This window comes from Neopsephotus bourkii, unplaced genomic scaffold (assembly GCF_033783945.1).
Source record: "Neopsephotus bourkii isolate Nb327-2 ecotype Australia unplaced genomic scaffold, CSIRO-AGI_Nbou_v1 NB_1792, whole genome shotgun sequence".
NCBI classification, from domain to species: domain Eukaryota; kingdom Metazoa; phylum Chordata; class Aves; order Psittaciformes; family Psittacidae; genus Neopsephotus; species Neopsephotus bourkii.
In genome coordinates this window covers 6,448,969-6,467,337 of record NW_026902266.1, presented here as the reverse complement: position 1 = coordinate 6,467,337, position 18,369 = coordinate 6,448,969, and the positions used below count along the sequence as shown (strand labels likewise).

General features: G+C 49.1%; 1 long non-coding RNA gene across 1 annotated transcript in view; it reads left to right on the top strand.

The window, feature by feature from the left end:
- Nucleotides 1-18,369, top strand: part of LOC133206467 (uncharacterized) — a 232,818-nt gene that overhangs the window by 197,249 nt on the left and 17,200 nt on the right. The window lies entirely within an intron of this gene.

The window sequence follows — 18,369 nt, the reverse complement described above, 5'->3', positions numbered from 1 at the left end:
CTGCCAGACTGCTACTAGCACTTCTCCAAGTGCTGCATAGTGGTGATGGAAAAAGCTACAAGAGGATGGATCTAGCCAAATCTGTGGAGATACCTCTGGCTTCTCCAGGAATGGGGAACATGGGTCATGCCAAGGACAGGTGCAATGTGGAGCTGTCTAGAGCCCTAATTCATAGTATCAGAGCTGAATTTTGCATTACAGAGATGGTCTACCTGTGTTCAGCACCAGAGAGACCAGCACACACTTGCAGCGAGGCCAAGCTCCCACAGCAGAGCATGCCAGAGCTGTTTATCTATTAGCACTCCTGCCCTGGCAGTGATGCTTCAGCAAGGAAAGTGCTTCACAGATGCCCAGTGCATTTCCTGCCCTGTGTCATTGTCTGGTTTGCTCGTTTGTTTGCTTTTTCTGAATGCTCTCAATTAGGACTGGTTGGGAAATCATAAATGCCACGTTTGGTTTTTTTTTTTTTTCTGGAAAATGTTGATTCATCAAAATCAGGACTTCCCACAGGACTGGACTGGTTTCAGCAAGGCAGGATTTGAAGGGATGAAGGGACATGGGAATTCAGGTGCCTGCTCTGCAGGCATCAGAGCAGGGATTTCATCCTTTGTGCCAGATTGCCCAAGACCACATACTAACCACCAGGCTTTGGTCTGCCCTGGGGTGGACTCTTCTGCTGAAAAATTCCAGTAGGTTTTAGCAAATGCAGAGTGGGAATTGTTTTGAAAACTCAAGATTGAGCAGGACCATCCTCTCCTACCCAGATCAAGAAGTAGTCCAATATTTTCTTGGCAGATTTGGATGGTAGGTGAGATGGAGGTGTCTGGACACATTAGAAGCCCAGCTGGTGATTACCTGGGGCTGGAGCAGAAGAGAGGAGCAGAAAGAGGCTCTAATGAACATTCCCAACCTGTCTTTGTGCCTCCTGGGAAAAGCAGCCAGCAGGTCCCTTGATAGAGAAGGGAAGAGGACGGAGTGATGACCACCTAGGGTCAGGGAGGGAGGCATGGCCACACATCCACTCTGGGGGGACACACAGTCTGACTCTGCAAAGCACATGCGGATGCCATTGCTCCCTTCCTCCCCAAAGCAAGAGCTCTCCAGGAAGCATAGGGTGAGCTACACCACTCTCTGGGAGCCCCAGGAGAAAACACTGTACCAGTTTAAAAGCTGTAGGAAACCTAGAAATAATAATAATACAAAAGTCCTTACAAATACACTTCACTTTCCAGAACTGAAAACAACATAAAGGGACAGCTCTTCACTTTCTAAAAGGTGCAGCAAGGTGAAGGCCAAGGGAGAACAAAGGTACTTTTTTCTCTTTTTATTGAGACTCCAGGGAAGGAAGCCTGAAGGCAACCCTGCACCTTGTCCACACTGGAGCACACGGCTCCTCAGTTTGCAAACACGATGCTACCAGCTCCCTGGCCCTGAGCTGCAGCTGGGAGGTCAGCCTTAGTCCCCTTGCCCCCGAACCTGAGGATGAGCAACAGCTCAGGATGTCCTTAATGGTAGTCCAGGATGGGATTTCGTTATAACCCCCCTGCCTCAGACCCCTGTGCCCTTGCCCAGGCCATTATCTGGTCTCAGATATGCCTGGGAGATGCCAGATCTTATGAATTCCTGCAAAAGTGACTCAGGGACAGGGAATGCTGCATCCATTGACCTCCCTCCCCACTCCTCCTCCTGCCGGGCTTTGCATTGTGATCTTTGGGAAGCAAATGCATCCAGCCCCTTTATTCTGACTCAGCAGTTGCTTTGAAGTGATCTTTGCGGTAGTGGTGGGGCATCATGCCCAGCTAAAATATCTTGGCTCTGCTACTCTTGCAACAAACTTCCAAAGGTCTCATGCTAGTGGTAGAGGGCAATTTGAAGAGAATGCAAACAAAGGTTTCAGTTCATTCATGCTGCTTGAACAGAGAGTAGAAAGCTGGGCCACAGAGGAGTTTGCAAGACAAATTCTTTGGACTGATGAGTTGTTAACACCGCCTAGAAAAGAAAGGACCAAAGTTGCCCATTTCCTGTGTGCGTGAACACTTACCCAAAAGGTCTCCACTTCAGTTTTGAGGAAAGGGGAGTGACAAGCACAGAAATGGGCACGGAGGGGAGACACTGTGGAGCACCAAAGCAGGGTCACTGGTGGGTGAGTGACAGATCATGTCCTCCAGGTTGCTGGATGGGCTGTGCTGCTCCAGCTTATCTGGAGAGGAGGGGAAGTCTTCCACTTTCCCAGAGCTAATCTGACTGTATTATTTCCTTTTTCTGGAGGCCACAGATAGAAGAATGCTGTCTATTACCTTGGGAACACACAGATTCACTCTATGTAAGAAATAGCCAGACTGTACTCTGGGTTGGTTTTTGTTTGTTTGTTTAGTTGTTTTTATTATTTTAACCATCTTATGAGCTTTTTAGGAAATTTTAAACCTGCTTACAGCCCCTCTCCTTATCTGCAGTGTGATTCCTTAATAACTGGCTTGCAGTAATGACTTGACTTGGAAAGCATGCACTGAGCGCATTCAGTGTTAACAACCCAAATTCCCTCTGATTTAGACTGGCCTCACCAAAAACACCTATTTTGAACAAAAAATAGCCTTTCCTCCTGTTTCTTTCACCCTGGGAAGGAAGAAAGCTTTAAGTCAGGCTATAAATTGATCTGGAAAGTCACCACCAGCACATTGTCTCTGGGTAAATTATTCCTGCGTGCCGCAGGGAGGAAAGAGGCCGTTTTTTTTCCGAGCCCAGTGCCAGGCTGGCTCTAGCTTTCCCCCCGGTCCTGTTGGGCAGAGAGGGTGGGAGCAGGTCCGGGACAATAACGGGAAGCAAAGTAAGCCCGTAGGAGCACACAAGGAAATGATCTGAGCCTCAGTCCTTTCCCTCCATCCTCAGCCAACTTCAGGAGCAGCAGTGGGAGGTGAACAAACCATTTGGGCTCCTCCAACCTCTTTTCTGTTGCAGAAGGAATTAGCCAAAATACGGCCTTTTTTTTTTTTTCTGCTTGGTAAATGCCAGGATTTCCGGGATGTCCATAGTTGTTCACACTGAAATTTCCTACTACATGTTTTCAGATTTTGGAAGAAAATGAATAACATACATATATTTGGCTTTTGATTTTCAGGTTGTTGTCATTTGGGCTTTGTAACGCTGGATTTTAGGGATGTACAGAACTGCCAACTTCTGAAATGCAACTTTTCATCAGAAAATAACACAGCTTCCTCTTTTCTAAACATAAAATGGAAAATCAAATACAAATGACACCACCAGACCTGCACTGATGATAAACCGTTCTGTGGATGTTTCTATTCTTTTTTTTTCCACTTATCAGAAGCCTCCAGATTGAAGGCTGGGACCCGGCTGGGTCCTGGCTCTGCAGACATGCTTGTCAGCAGACTCAAGTTTCCATCTTTTCCTACCTGGTATGGGAACATTTGGGGGATTTTTAAGACTTATCCTTAATAAACTCTCTCTTGGCCCCTAGGCTTCTGCTGATTCCAGTGGCAAGGGAGAAATCATGGTGAAACAGCTCAAGATCTGACCAAGGATGTAAACTGCAGCCTGCTCCTCTCCAGCCTTTGAAATTGCTTTTTCAGTAACTTTTTAAATGTCTGCAACCTAAAACTGGCCACATTTTAACAAATGCTGGCATCCTGTCCTGAAATAATGAATTTCCACCTCAAATGAGGAAAAAAACTGACCTCACAAAATTCGGAGGAAATGTAGAGAGTTATTTTTCAGTCTTAGCCCCAGGACAGGTATTACAAGGCAGGTGTCCAAAGTGCATCAGTGTGCACCCAGGTGCATTTTGGCTGACGGAAGCATGGGTCTTTGTCAGCGGTGAGGAACGGGTGGCATGCAGCCGGGGTGGGGAGGGGGCACCTGGCTCAGCCAGGCTTATGCCAAGGAGGTGGGAACTCCACCAAAGGCTGAAGTGCCTCTCAGATAGCATTCCTGCAGTCACTTGCTCTTGCAAGATTGCTGACCTCACCATGGGGACATTGAGCTGCACCGAGCACCGACATCTTGCCCGGTTTTCCTGTATGGTTTTGACTACAGAGCCTCAATGTCATTCTCAAGATGCTTGACCTTAATCTTCACCCCATGGAGCTGTTGCTTTGACTACCCCCATTTCTCTGTGCATCCCATTTAAGAACATAGGACTGGGAGTGACTTTCAAGCCATTTACCTTGGCCCTCGCTAACCTTGCATCGCTGTGACTTCTTCATCTCCAAAAGGGCTTTTTACATCCTGATTTCTTCCTTTAGCCTGTCTGCAGTTTTAGTTTCTGGAACCTTTCCTGGGGAATTCATCCTCTCCTGTTGGGCTTCACAGTCCTCACAACCTGGAAAAAAATCCTGAGGTTTGACATATCTGTTCAGAGCAAAGTGATTATCCATGGCTCTGCCACCGAAATAGGGCACCACAGAAATGCTGGGAATCTGTAAAAGCCAGATTCCTATGACGGCTTTTCCTTCTCCTGCAGTCCCAGATGCTGCCAGGGGATGGAGTGCAGGGTGGCCCACAGCTGGATCCGGCACCCCTGCCTGTAGCTGCCTCCACTGCCTAGGGCAAGGCAAGGTGGCATGGCACCTGGGACCCCAAATAATAGGCGGGGAAGATTAATAAATACAAACCATGCAGTGTGTTGGAGGAAAACTCACGGGAGATGGGATGCCAGAGTAAGACTTTGCACCAATGCTGTGGGACTAACTGATCTGGGGCAGCAAGGTGATAGCTGGAGCAATGCAAACTGCCTGCCCATTGACTCACGTGTGGCTCCTGACAATGATACCAGCCCATACTGGCATGGCCAGTGACTTGGAGCAAAGATGACTTGGGTTGCTGTTCCTCTTGCTCTGGTCTTTGTTTAAGATTCCAAGGATTTTGGAACAAGGATTTGGCTGCATTTCTGAACCTCTGGGCTCTTGAAGCTGAGACTGTGAGTGTGGGTCTCACATCCCAGGGTACCCTCACCCCTGTTCACTTGCCAGCCTGCAGTGCACCTCTCTGCCATGTACCCTGGGGAAGCTTTACCTGCCCTGCATTTCCCCTGATGCAGCATGTACCTATGGAGGGTCTGGGCTGGATGAGCATCTGTTTTCATGTCAGAAATCCCCTTTTGAGTAGACTTAGGTTTAGGTCTACAATAATCTCCTGCTCCAAAGAGCTTGTGTTGTGCAACAAACCCCTGAGCTCTTCTGCCTTTCCCTGGCACTGGAGGACTGCCAAAGCATAAATATATCTCCTGAATAAAAATATTAATATTTCAAAGAAATCTGGAATGTCCCTCCACCCAGCATTACCACTGGTGCTCAGATCCTTACTTCTCCCAGCTCACAGGGCATTTCATGGGATCATGGTCCTCCTCCTCCTCGGCCGTGACACAGCTCTGATCTGCTATTCTGCTAGTTGGAATAGGCATTACCCCTGCCAGCACCTCTCCACAGTGGGGATGAGGCCCTAACGAGGGGTTATGAATTATGAACTGATGCTGTAACCAGCAGAGGGAGCGCTCAGAGTTTCAGCCGAGCACTGGGACGGCTTGAATAGCGCTGGGACAATGCGTTAAACCCTGGCTGGAGTAACAGAGAGCTGGGAAAAAAAGGTTTACCCTAGCTCAGCTACCTGCCTGGTGATGCTCAGTTGTGAGGGGATGAGGGGATGGATCTGCCACAAATTCCCCTGGAGACTCCGGGTAGCAGGTGACCCAGAGATAAGGATCCCCAGTGAGGGATATGCTCGAGACTCAGACTTCATTTTGCAGTCCTGCTCCAAACTGTCAAGTGAAATTCCCCCATTAATTCAGTTCTGGCTTTGGGTTCTCACAATTGCTTTCCAACAGAAGGTGTTGCTGTAAATCAGTTATCAAGGAATTATTCCTATTGCATTGTATTTCCAAAGGAATCATACCTCCATCCCAACACCAGCTCAGTCCTTGTGCCTCATGTTCGTGTCACAGCCAGAAGGGCTGCGTTGGGCTGGCAGTTGCAGGAAGCTTGGGCTCAGCTCTACCCACCACCTGAGTGATTTAGGTAGAGCTTCGTTTGAATTTAGGCCAAATAGAGCAAGACACGGATGATTTGTATTACTTTGCTAAATTAAATACTTCACACCTGGCAGTCTCTGTAACAGCCCCTTATCTTAGGAAAATCGTCCAAATTATTCTTCATGAAATGCCTCAGTGGTGGTGGGGCCTCTCCATATTACATACAGTAATAGAAATACAATTAGCTACCCAAGTGCACATTGCAAAGCCTTGTGCCCCAGTCCCCTTCTAACTGTGGGGATCCCCCGGGTTTTCAATTGAAGACTCTTCAAGAACCAATGGGCAATTTTTCCACTTGTCTGTAAGCAGATCAGTAATGTAACTAAGTCAGGTGTCTCTAGGATTGAGTCAGGACAAGCCCGGGAGGGAATCCTGATGTGGATGAGATAAACATGTCAGTAAATCGCTTGCAGAGTGAGGTTACCTAGGAAAAGCAGAGTGCTGAGTGTTGGGAAGATGTTGTGTAGAGTGAGCACAACCATGGGATGATTAACACCCCTTTCGAAGCTTATTGCAAGCCTGATAAAAGACAATGCGCCACATTTTCACTGCTAAATACATCAGGGATGAAAGGAAGCTGGGGAAAAGCAGAAAAAAGCAGCGGGAATGACCTGACCCGCCTAAAACCTCCCTTTCTTCTGGAGAGCAAAGCAGCTCACCCTACTTACCAAAAAAAGGTTGAGAGAGACTTTGCCACAACCGAGATGATGGGTTTGAGAAGAGTCCTCATGATGCACAGTGGCCAAATGCCTTGCAACATTAAATGTCTGGAAGGTGAAGTTAAGCCCATTTTTATTGGAATAGTGTTTGGTGGGCAAGAGGCAACTACTCAGTGGTATAATTCAGCTGTAAACGTGAAAGATTTGTACTCCTTGACTCAATGGAAGATGAAGCTTGTTCTGTGGAAACTGGTTGCTCACCCCAGCATCAGGTCCTTGCTCTGGGAGCAGCTGGGTACAATCTTCTGGCCATGGCATGTGGAAAATCCCCCTTTCTCCACTCAAAACCTGATGTTACTATTGTTTGCTTTCCTTAGCCAGGATCAAATGAGGAGAATAAACCCCAGGGAAGAAAAAGTGCCCGTCTCCCTTCACTTGCTTTCTAATTAATCTTCCTCCTGGTTCAGGAGAAATTTCATGCAGCTCTGCAGCAGAAGACACTCTCTGCCTTACCAACTATATCGTGTGCTGGTCCCAGCTTTTAGGTGGTGATGCTTTGACCCAGGACAGCCTGATATTTCCAGTCTATAGCTACTCATAAAATCTGAGAGGAGAGCCAGCACTTGCTTGCGATATAGGTGACTTCTTCAAAACTTGAGCCTGTCTCACTCACAGCGAACAGGGACTGGGAGGCCTTCAGAAACAAGGGGTAGCAAAAGGTGCAATGGGTTCAGTAAAGAAACAGAGAAAAAAAAATCAGTGCAACAAGACTCAAATTGTGATTTGTTTGGACTTTTGTTACAGTTGGCTTCAGCTCAGCAAGCACAAACAGATTGTTAGCAAATCCATTTTAGATATGAGCACTCCTCCAAAATCAGTCCTGCTCTATAGTATCCTCCATATGTGCTAATACACATTCCTTTTTTGACAACACCCAGTGCCTGGTGCAGAAGTACGAGAAGACTTCATCTCCCAGGGCTGTGGGAGCAGGATGATGTCTTTCCCCTTGGCTACCACATAGTGCCCCTGTAACAAAACCTGTGCTGCAAAACACTCTATCCAACTATTTCTGATCACCAAATTGTGTACCCTCTGGGCAGCCCAGTGGAGATATGGGCACCCTGCCTGGGCACTCACCAAGGCACAGTGAGGTTCAGCACGCCAGCAGAGGTTCTGCAGGAAACCTCTTGCCAGGCTGCAGGTCCCTGTCTTTGTCTCGGAGATGGGGATGTAGGGATGCTGCTGTCTGCAAGGGAGCTCCAGGCTCCCTCTGGGCTAAAGAGGTCACAATGCTCTCCCTATAGCACATGGTCTTTTGAAAGCATCACGGGATCAATCCTGGTGCTGGAAACTGGTGGGCAGAGCAAGGTAGGTCACAGGGGATGGCATATTTGGTACCCAGTGGCCATGTGTCAGTGGCAGGGGGAAGCCTAGAAGGTGGGAAAAACCACCAGAAACCCTCCAAACATGGTGGAAGTCACTTCTTTTGTCCCAGGCTTCTGCAGTGGCCTTGTGCAAAGCCTGCTTTCAAACTGTTCATGTTCCCTGGCTTCCCATGGTTTCCCATTTTATTGTGGGAATCTGGGGCTATTTTGACTCCCAAGATGAGAACCTGTCTCCAGCTGTTGCTATCCTGGCAGAATTGTGCCCAGAAAAGCATGCTTAATTTAAAAGCCAAGTGCCAACATCCCAAGCTGGTTGTTTGGACTAAATGAAAGGTTTTCATAAAAAAAAATCAGTCTGACTTAAATTCCAGCCCGCTTCTCCAGGAGATTGCTCCCTATCTGGTTGCCTCCCGAAGGTGGGAGCAAAGGCTTCACAGTGAGTCATCTTTTACTTTGTATACCCTGACAGTGCTATTACTGCTTTCATGTGGGTCTCCAGGAACGGTGAGGGTGGTTGTGGGTGGGAAAAGAGGCTGTGGAAAAGACATCAGCCACGTGGAGGGGTTTTATGCCCTGACTGTGTTGTTGGGAGTGGGGGATGACACACCAGTGAGGCATCTCCAGATATATTGCCCTCTCCAAGATGGCTCTGGCTTGGGGCACAACCTGCACAAGTGGGGTCTCCACCAGGGATTAGGATGGGATCTCTCGAAGCACCCCAGTGACTCAGACAAATAGGAGATGATGCCCAGGCAAGCCCAATTAGGGAGCAAGGGCAGTACTCAGCCTGCCCAATTGAGCCTGAAGCCCCTGGGCTGACTCCCTGGAAACTGAGGTTCACCCAGAAAGGGACAGTGAAACGGTTTTAAGACACAGCAGTTGCAGGCACTCATCACCTCTGATGACAGGAGGCCTGGAGTGGGACCCATCAGGTCTGGCCTGAAATAATTCCCTAGCTCTGACACTAAGGTTTCTTGGAAGAAAAGCAGCTTTCCTCTAAGCATCCCTTTTAGGGATATCTGCTGTTCATTGTTAGATTTTTCTCTCTCCTTATATCAGACACAGAAACAGAGGAATTCACTCTATCTATGGAAATCATCTTTTTCATTTTTCCCCCCTTTGGATTAGGTTAGTGGAGAAGAGGTTGTTCCAGTCTGGCACCTCTTGTGGTTACTGTGCTTGTTTTGACTAAAAAACACCCGTGTGATCTGTACATATTTGAAATGGTTGCCTTTAATGCAAATAAAAATAAAAGAAATCTAAATAAAAATCTACTCACTGTGCTTCCAAGCAAAAAAAAAAAAAAGAAAAATCAACAAAAAAAACCTTCTTCTGCCTGAAGAAGATCTACCTGGTGGACTGAAATGTCTCAGCAAGAGACCCACCTGGAAAAATAAAAGGAGGACTGTCAGGCACATTAGAAGCAGGGATTCAATTTCCATTGCTGTAATTACCCTTACTAATCATCAGTCATGTCCAGATATTTGTGTAGCTACAGAGGCTTACTGCAGCCACCTCTCATAACTAGGGATGCCCTAAACTGGGGCCCACCAGGTCAAGAGCATTGTTTCCACTCATTTTTGTGTTGTCTCATCAAACGTTTGCTCATTCAGGTGTTTTAACTACTCTCTGGCTACCGTGGCATAAGCAGCATGTCCTTGCACTCAGCCCAGATACAGGCAGAGGGTCTGTTCCAAGGTGAGGAAGGGCCATGCACTGCACACACGCAATGTCACAGGGATGGAGGAGCCACCTTCAGCTTGTATGGGTCAAGGCATTAGGGGGTTGACTGTAGGGGCTGCATCCCATGAGCTTTACCAGGGGTTAGAAGCCTAGCGCCATGGGAGGTGGCTGACGATGTGTATATCCAAGTATGGATTATGCAGGGAAACGTTCGTGGGGGGTCTCCCTTCACTGTAGTGATATCTTGCTTTGCAGATTTCTTTAAACTGTGGGGAAGTTGAATTAGGTGAGGAATTCCACAATTTCTTAGCTTTTGAAATAACATGTCCGCGATATCACCCAGTCTGACTCGTGCTCCCACCTGCCTTGGGAATTCAGTTAACCCTTTACCTCTTGACTCTGGGGCTTGCACGGAGGCTTCATGGAGGTCCTGTTTGGAGCTTGTTATCTTCAGCTGATGAGCAGGCAGGGACTCAAGTGGCACCACCAAAGTGGTGCCAGAAATAGGGGGTAGCATCTGAATCACCTGCCATTTGGCTCTACCTACTTAGCCAAGCACTCTTCCCCCTCAGCACAAAAATACATGTGTGCACACACACGCCTGCACATGCTATGCAGGCATACCACCTGCTGTTTTGAAGAGATACATGCATTTCTTTTGGTGGGGGTTACCCTCCTAGTAATTAGTCATTAGCTCAGCAGTCCAAAGGATCCTATCCTGTCAGGTCTCCTGCTCCAGGAGCACTGAGATCTCTACAAAACCTTTGCTTCTCCTACCAGACCCTTTCTAGAGCACAACCACAAAACACCTTCTCTCTCTCCACCCTACCCCAAATTGCACTATACCTGTTTGCCCTGCAGCACTACTTGGAGATGCCAACCCCATCTATACACCTGTCCTTGGAGGTTAAATAGCTCCCATGGCTGACAGGAGATATAGAGATGAGGCTTTCAAGGGTGTGTGATCTGAGGTGGAACCACAGGCAAGAAGCAGGAAGCCCAAAGCAGTCCCCATGCACTTTCCCCCAACCCTCCACCCGCTGTCTCCATGTGAGAGACCCTGGAAGCCTTCTGCCAGGATGTGCTGGTGACATCCCCAAGACCACTCTGGCTGGGGCCTGGTTTGGGGCGCAATCCCCAGCTCGGCTGCCTGTGCTCTGCCAGCACCATGCCACACTATCACCGCACTTGGTGGATTTTTCAGCAGTGCAGTATAAACATTTCTAGTGAAGTGCACTTAATGTAAGTTGCTTTGCCAAGTGCTGTTGCCTCCCTTCCTTCGTTATGATTACAAGAGAGTGTTTTGTTTAAGCAAGAAAACAAATTGCCCACACATCCTACATCCCCGTGGGCATTCATCACCCATGGCAAGAACGTGGTCTGGAGGGGATGCTGGCAGCACTGGTGGGCACAGTGTGTCCGTGTGTCACCTGTTTCAGGAATGGGAAAGAGCGGAGGGCGCAATCAGTGGGGACATTATTGCAGACTCCTATACACCCACTGCCAGCCATAGGTATTGAAAGTCCCAGCCCGTAAGGGAATAAAGCAACAGTGGGACAGATTTATTCCTGTCCTGAGCTGATGATGGGGATGCAAACCAGAGGGAAATTAAGATGACATATGGATGCAGTGGCAGAGGAAGGCTACACCTGGGGTACCGGAGCCCTGTGTGAGTCCACACTGTCCCTTCTCTGCACATCCACAGCCACCTTCCCGTGGGACCCCAGACCCTTTGAGGTCTTCACTGCTCAGCTCAGACTGCTGAGCACCAGTGGCTGGGCCTTGTAGCCCATTTATCCTGCCCAAAAAGCTCCTGGCCTGAAGGAATGACGGGGTGACCCCCATCACAGTGGGCAATCAGAGGTGAAGACAGAGGTCCTGATAAGGGGTGAAGCCCTGGCCTGGGGTAGATGCTGCCACCTAACCTTCTGCCGAAAGACAATGAGAGCTGTGAACAAAGACCTGCACTGAAGCACAGCAGCAATGCAAAAAGAAAAAAAAAAAAGAAAAAGAAAGAAAACCGAAAAAAAAACAGAGGAAGAAACGCCTGAAAGATACATAGCTGGGATTCCTGAACCCCTCAGAGGTATTTGGGCTTAGCCAACAGGCTCAGGGTTTTTTTCAAAGCCATTAATTACACAACAGAGACGTATCTACACCATTCCACCTCTCCACAGCAAATAAGGGCCCCGTGTATGTTCCCTAAAATGCATCACTCTTCTGCTCGGTGCCATTGCCTCTCCCAGGCTTTTGGAAAAGCAGCCCATCAGAAGGTGGTATTTCCAGCTGGCTCTTCCATCCGATTTTCTGCAGAGTCTTGAATAGGTGCACCTAAAATTTGTGAGCTGCATCAGTAGCAAATGCCAGAAGACACAGTAGAGGGTTGGAAATACCATCCTGCTCACCTGGGCAACTTTGGTGAGCGAGCGGACTGCACGATGAGGCAGTCATAAGGGGAAGATCTCCAAGAAACTTTACCAAGTTAAAATCAGTGTAAGGACTTCATCCTTCTCCAGCATGGCCTTCCACAGGCATTTCCATTGGCCACTCAGCGATGGCTGCTCTGTTGAAGCTGCTGGAGAGGACCTCAGAAACAACTGCTGTATCTCCTTTTTTTGAGGAACGAGAATTTATTAAGAGCTCACCTGCTTTTGCTTTTGAATCCAGCAACACACAGCCAGACTGACTGGTTCATACTGATACTCCTGGGAGCAGGATGAAACAGTTTTAAGAGTGAGCCCTGTGTTTTGTGAGTGAGGGCAGAGCAAAGCAGTATGTGAGGGTGGTGGTGGGAGTGAGTGGCTGAGTGGTACTTAGTTGCCAGCTGGGATTAAACTACAACAAGGGGCCATGCTACCGTGCTACCAGCTGGCACGGTGTGCTCCCACTCAGAGGCGGGTGGCATCCCTGCAGCCCACCTTTCCACTGCTCAGCTCCAACCTGTGGGGCATGATGATGCCTGCTAACGCTGCCATACTAGAGCATACTCATTAGGCTGTCCTTGCAAGGGGACAGCTATGCAGCACAGCCTTCACCCCAAATTGATTCTGCTCAGAAAGGTTTCCCACTGCCTCCTACAATGCATTTCATTCACAAGCTGTTTTGGCGCAGAGCTTGCTCTGTAGGCAGACATATTTGTACAATGCTATAAAGAGCTAACTTCATCTCCTGGTGCTTGGAAGAACTAATTGTACCTGCTGGAGATTTTCTTGGTCCTTACACAGGCTTGGACCTTTTCTTCCCCGTGACATTCCAATAAGTATTTTCATGGAAATGCTTTTAAAAAAATAACAAAAAACAGGAAATGGTGATGTACTTAGCTGTTAATATAGGCACCGACCCATCTTCCTTCTTTGCTACTGTATTTGTTGCACATTTTTGACACAAAAAATCAGACAAAACTTGGATCCTTCCAGGTTCCCTCTGCAATGAGAAGAAGGAGGGAGGAGGGCGGGCATTCCTCACCTACCCTATTCCACCTTTCTCCAAAAACCCTTCTGGGAAGCTGTTAGCTGAGACGGAGTAAACTTTGGCAACCAGGGATGACCCAGAGTTGTTCGCTGTCGCACAGGTCGTGGAGAGAAAGGTGACACTTCTCTCGCTTTCTGGGATCATCTGACCCTGGGACCCCTTGGCCTCCTTCTTTTGGGCCATGCTGCAAACAGCATCCCGACAAGCAGACCCACCACATTTCACTTGCTGAATGTAATTCTTGCTTGTGCAATTCTTACCTCACACTTGGACAGCATGACACCACCCTACCTCTTGAGCCTCTTGAGCCAAGCGAGGCTGCTCAGGCTGGAGCTTTCCTCTGATTGTTGGAGAGGTTGAATTTTAAAAGGTGCTACAAGAACACCAAGTCTGTCTAGCCCACAAAAATGCATAGTTTGTCTTCCACATAAACAGGGGTGAAACCACTTGTGCCTTTTACTGCTGTCACAAATTCCTCTGGCATGGTATAATAACTTACCTTGGAATAACTTCATTTGTGCTATGCTCAGCACCTGCCAGGTCCTCAGGATGCATCTGCCAACACCCCTCCTGAACACCTAAGTAAGTGCTCCAAGGAATTGTTAGACCTGGGCAAGAGTTGCAACAAGAATCCCTCTTTCACTCTGAACATGTCAAAGAAACATCCTCTGCTGATGCGTAAGGGCATCCTGCTTTTCCCCTGCCCATATAACAGTACTTCAGCAGAGACCCTCTGTGTTACAAGCGTGGCCCCAAAATGCTCTCCCCACCCAGGGGTGGCAGAAGCCCCGAGCAAACCTGCCCAGACTCTATTCTTGTTTGCTCCTTGTTGACCAGGGTCCCAGGTGAATTATTTCTCCCACACTTAGTTCTTTGACTTCAATTTCACAAAGGGACCTTCTATATATCACATCCCCTTTTGCCAATGAATCTCTCCTGTTCCAACAGTTTAGTGTGCCCAGAATCAATATATTTTAGCAGCATGCAAGGACACGGTGTTATTGCCAGGTTCCTGAGTTGTACAAAACAAAAGGTATCACTTTCTTAATGCCACTAAAAAATCCTCTGGGCCAAGTACGATTGTTCCTCTGCCATTAAACATCTGTATATAGGACTCTGGCTAATCACTCTCCTTTCTCACTAGGGGTGACTTTTTCTCCTAGTCTTCAGTGACAGGAGACCCAAACCCAAGGGACCACCCTCACACTCCTTTTGTCTTGTCTTTGACATCTCAACCTGCAGTGCCCAGATCTGTTGGGCACGTCAGCAAAGCAGTCCAATTTTTCCTGATTATCCTCACTCTTATGAGAATATAAGGTGCTTTACAAACTGGGGTACCTTTGTAATACTGTAAGTACCTGAGCCATGTACTTCAAATCTCCATTCAGCTCACCCTGACATCTGTGGTATAATTGTGAAATAAGCCAAATGACCATCACAGGGTGTCTTGGGCTGGGATTAGGTGACCTCTTCCCTCTTTGGATTATAGGTGGAGAAAAAATAAAAAGTCATGTAAATGTCCCCATCCCTGAAGGCATCTGCCTGGCTCAGCTCCCCGGCAGCATTGCTAACATCCACCCTGGCCCACAACCACTGCAGTTCTGCAGCTATTTACATTCCTCTGCCTTTGCTGAAGCTCGCATCCCTGCCTGCAAGGTCCAGGCTGGCCCAAGCCTTCCTGTTCTGCCCCCTTTCCCTGGGAAGCTTTCCGGCTCACTGCTGTGTGTTGGTGGCCACCCACGATCTGCTTTGATCAGCTCAGATGGGCAGTGCCATCAGGGACCTTTGCAGTCTGTCTGGACACTTCCACAACCGCTGCAGCAGCAAAGGCTTTCTCTCCAAGTCCCAGGCACCCCCTGGTTGTTTTAGGGCACCTTTCATATGTCGCTTTTATTCCAGCTCCTGCTTAAATTCCATTTAGTTTCAGCTTGCTTTGGCTGACTTTGCTTTGTGAATGCTGTCCTTACTCCTTGTGAATTTAATGGGAACCCACAACCATGGTTTCTCTACAATTTCTCTCCCAGACTGTGCTGATGACCGTGGAGGTCTGACAACTGCAAGACATGGTGGGCTATTTTTACTGCATTTCCAATGTTTTCAGGTGATGCTTTGCTACAGCCCATCTACTTTCAAACCAAAATGCTTCCTGGGGTGCTGTGTTTTGGCAAGCCCCTGGTGATCAGTGCTGTGATCCAGAGGCCTTGCTCTCCCACTTTCTGCCTTTCTGTCCTTAGGTTAGCCATGTCCTTGGCTTTACTGGTAACTCCTTCTTTTCTTCACAAGTCTTCCTTGCAGGCAGTGCCAGGGGCTGGAGTTCGGGGTGGAGGCAGCTATTGTTCCAGCTATCTGCAGTGTAATGTTCCTTATGACTGTATTAAATGAAGGGCGGAGGTCACACATCCCTAGCTTAAATTAGGTTTAGGCTGACCTTTAGCAATATTACACTCGTGGATCCTCTCATAACTCACCGAATAAACTCCCAGAGGGTTTTATCACCTCCGTCTTCCTACTGTAAGGATGCTTGAGGCTTAATGCGCTTCTCTCCAATTTTGCTTTGATTTCTAATCCTATCCCCTTCTCCCCCTTCTCCCCGCCAAATACAGATATATTCACTCCTTTAAAGGCGGGGGGGAAGAACCTGTTCCTTTTCTCTTCTGGGCCACAGCTCTTTCTTTTGTGCCTCTTTCTTCCCTTCCCCGCCCCCCTCCTCTTTCTTGACACAATGCACTATTTATTTGCACTGAAGGATAACTAAGAAGCAATTAAAAGATCAAAAGGCACAAACACAAGTAGATCCAGTGGCAACTTGTGGGGTTTATTTTGCTGCTGCTGTTGCTGCAGCAGCTTCACCAAACTGCTGCCTTGTTTTTCACCCAGCCGAAGAGACACCTCTCTTGTCGGGTCGCCTCTTCCTCCAAGGCGACTTTTTTATGATCGCTATTTTTCACCCCCATTGTTTGCTATTGCAGTTGTTTACTGGAAAATCAGTTGTTTTTCTCAGGGAGATTAACCCTCCAAGCTTTCTTTTGTCTACTCTCAGGAGGTCCTTGTGGTGAGCTGGGGGAAGGGAAAGGAGCTGGGCTCCTTAGCTATTAACAGTAGCTTACAGCCCTGCTTACCCCCCTGCCAAGGTTGGGTCCTTCCCTTTGATGGGGTTTTGCTTTTGCACTGAGGAAAGGTGGTTAATCTTTGTTAAGGAGACCAGCTCTGCTGAGCGGTTTGAGGACCCACCATCAGGATTTACTAAGTGCTGGGCATCTAGAAGAAACTCCTAAAGCCCAAGGTAAGCATTGATGGAGATGCCTCTTTTCAGGAAAAGTACAGAGCCCTGACACATGCCAGCAGATGCTCAGTCTCCTTGATGGCCAGGCCACTTCTTTACATGCTTAAATATCAGTGTAGGAACTGAGACTCGATGCTTGTTTGAGTGTGATGTGCACAGAATCACTTCCTCAGCATCACCTCTCTGTCCCAGGTGTGCCGATGTTTCGGTCAAAGCCAGCAGCCATGACACCAGGTCTGCTGGGTACGATACCCAGCGACACAGCCTGGAGAAGCACAGCCCAGAGAACAGAAGGATGCTGGGGAAGGAAGGATGTCCAAAGCCTAGCGAGAAAGGACATGTCCTGCACACATTTTCTTGGGCATGTTTAGGGCAATTCATGTTTGGACATGTTCAGAGATGCACCAAGCCCCCATCCTTGACAGAAAAAAAAGTGCAAACTTGAAAAAAAGAGAAAAGTATTTTCTTTATTGCACTGTCTGCTGTACCCTTGCCCTTTCACGCCACTAACTATGGCAAGTGCTGCCCGAGATGGACCAACCTGCTGCTCAATTTCAGGCAGCTCCGCTCCTCTTCACATCAAGGATAGTATGTGCCCCTGCAGAGGAGAACCCACCAAGCAGTGGTGAGGCTGTGGGCACTTGGGTGCTGGCCAGGGCTTGGAACTGCTGCTTACCCAGTGGGGTAGACTTGGAGGGCAGGTCTGGGAGAAGGTGAGTTTTGCTTAACGCAGCACAATGTGACTGCCATGCAGCACGGGCAGAGCAGCGGGAGCGCGTTCAGCCCGCGCGCTGCTGTACACGCACGGTGAAGCCTGGGAAAAGTCCCTTTGCCTTAAAGGCAACTGTTCTCTCTTGCAGAAGCCCGCGGAAAGCAGAGGTGACCAAGTGAACAGGAACCTCTCCCGCTAAGGTGCTCTGAGGGGTGCAAACCCGAGTGCTGCTGCCCTATGGAGGGGCAGTGTCCATGCTGTCCGCACGGACACACACGGGTGGATGCAGGGGCTCGCTACTGCCACTGCCTCCTGCACTGGGACACTTAGTGCGGGACAGGCGTGCAAGCCCAGGGGAACCCTGCGGCCGGCACCCCTGAATGGCTGTGCGTTCACCGGGGAGCCCTTCCGAGCAGCTCGGGGCCAGTACGGGGCAGGACGGAGGGTGCGGACACCTGTGCCCTGTGCGCACCTAGAGAGAGCTCCGGGAGCGGGACGGGCAGAGCAGTCCCCCGCTGTACCCTGTCATCTCCCCTCCCCAGGGCTTGGGTCTCGCTGCTCGGCAGCGAGAGGCGCTCAGATGGTGCCCCCCAGCATCTGGGGCATGGGCTCGGAGTGCAGCCCCCCACCTCCTCCCCTCACCTGCGGGGATGGCGGGGGATGCTCTCAGCCTCGCCCCCCCCCTCCGCCCTCCGGGACCAGCAGGGGTGGGTCGAAGCCCCCACCCGGGAGGAACCGCGGACCAGCCGTGCGGCAGAAACTTTCAGTCCCCTCTTCCCTCCCCGAGCTGGACTCCGGAGGGTTACGAGGGAGAAGGAGGGAAGAAAGGAAGGGAGGGAGGGAAGAGAGGGGGTTAGACCGCTCTGCAACATTATTGGCTGCGTGGCCGGGCTGGTGCTCGCTGGGGACGATAGAGCATGCCCATTGGGGGGGTATAAAAAGGGGGCAGACGGAGCGCCCTGCCTGTCTCCTCGCTCGTGGGGCAGCCAGCCGGGAGTAGCGGTCAGTCAGGCAGCCAGCCCCTCCGCCCCAGCCAGGGGGACGTAGTCAGTAAACACAAAAGTGAGAGCCACCCAAGGGGCAGCCAAAGCAGGAAGAGAGAAAGGGAAGGAAAAAAAAAAAAAAAAAAGGAAAAA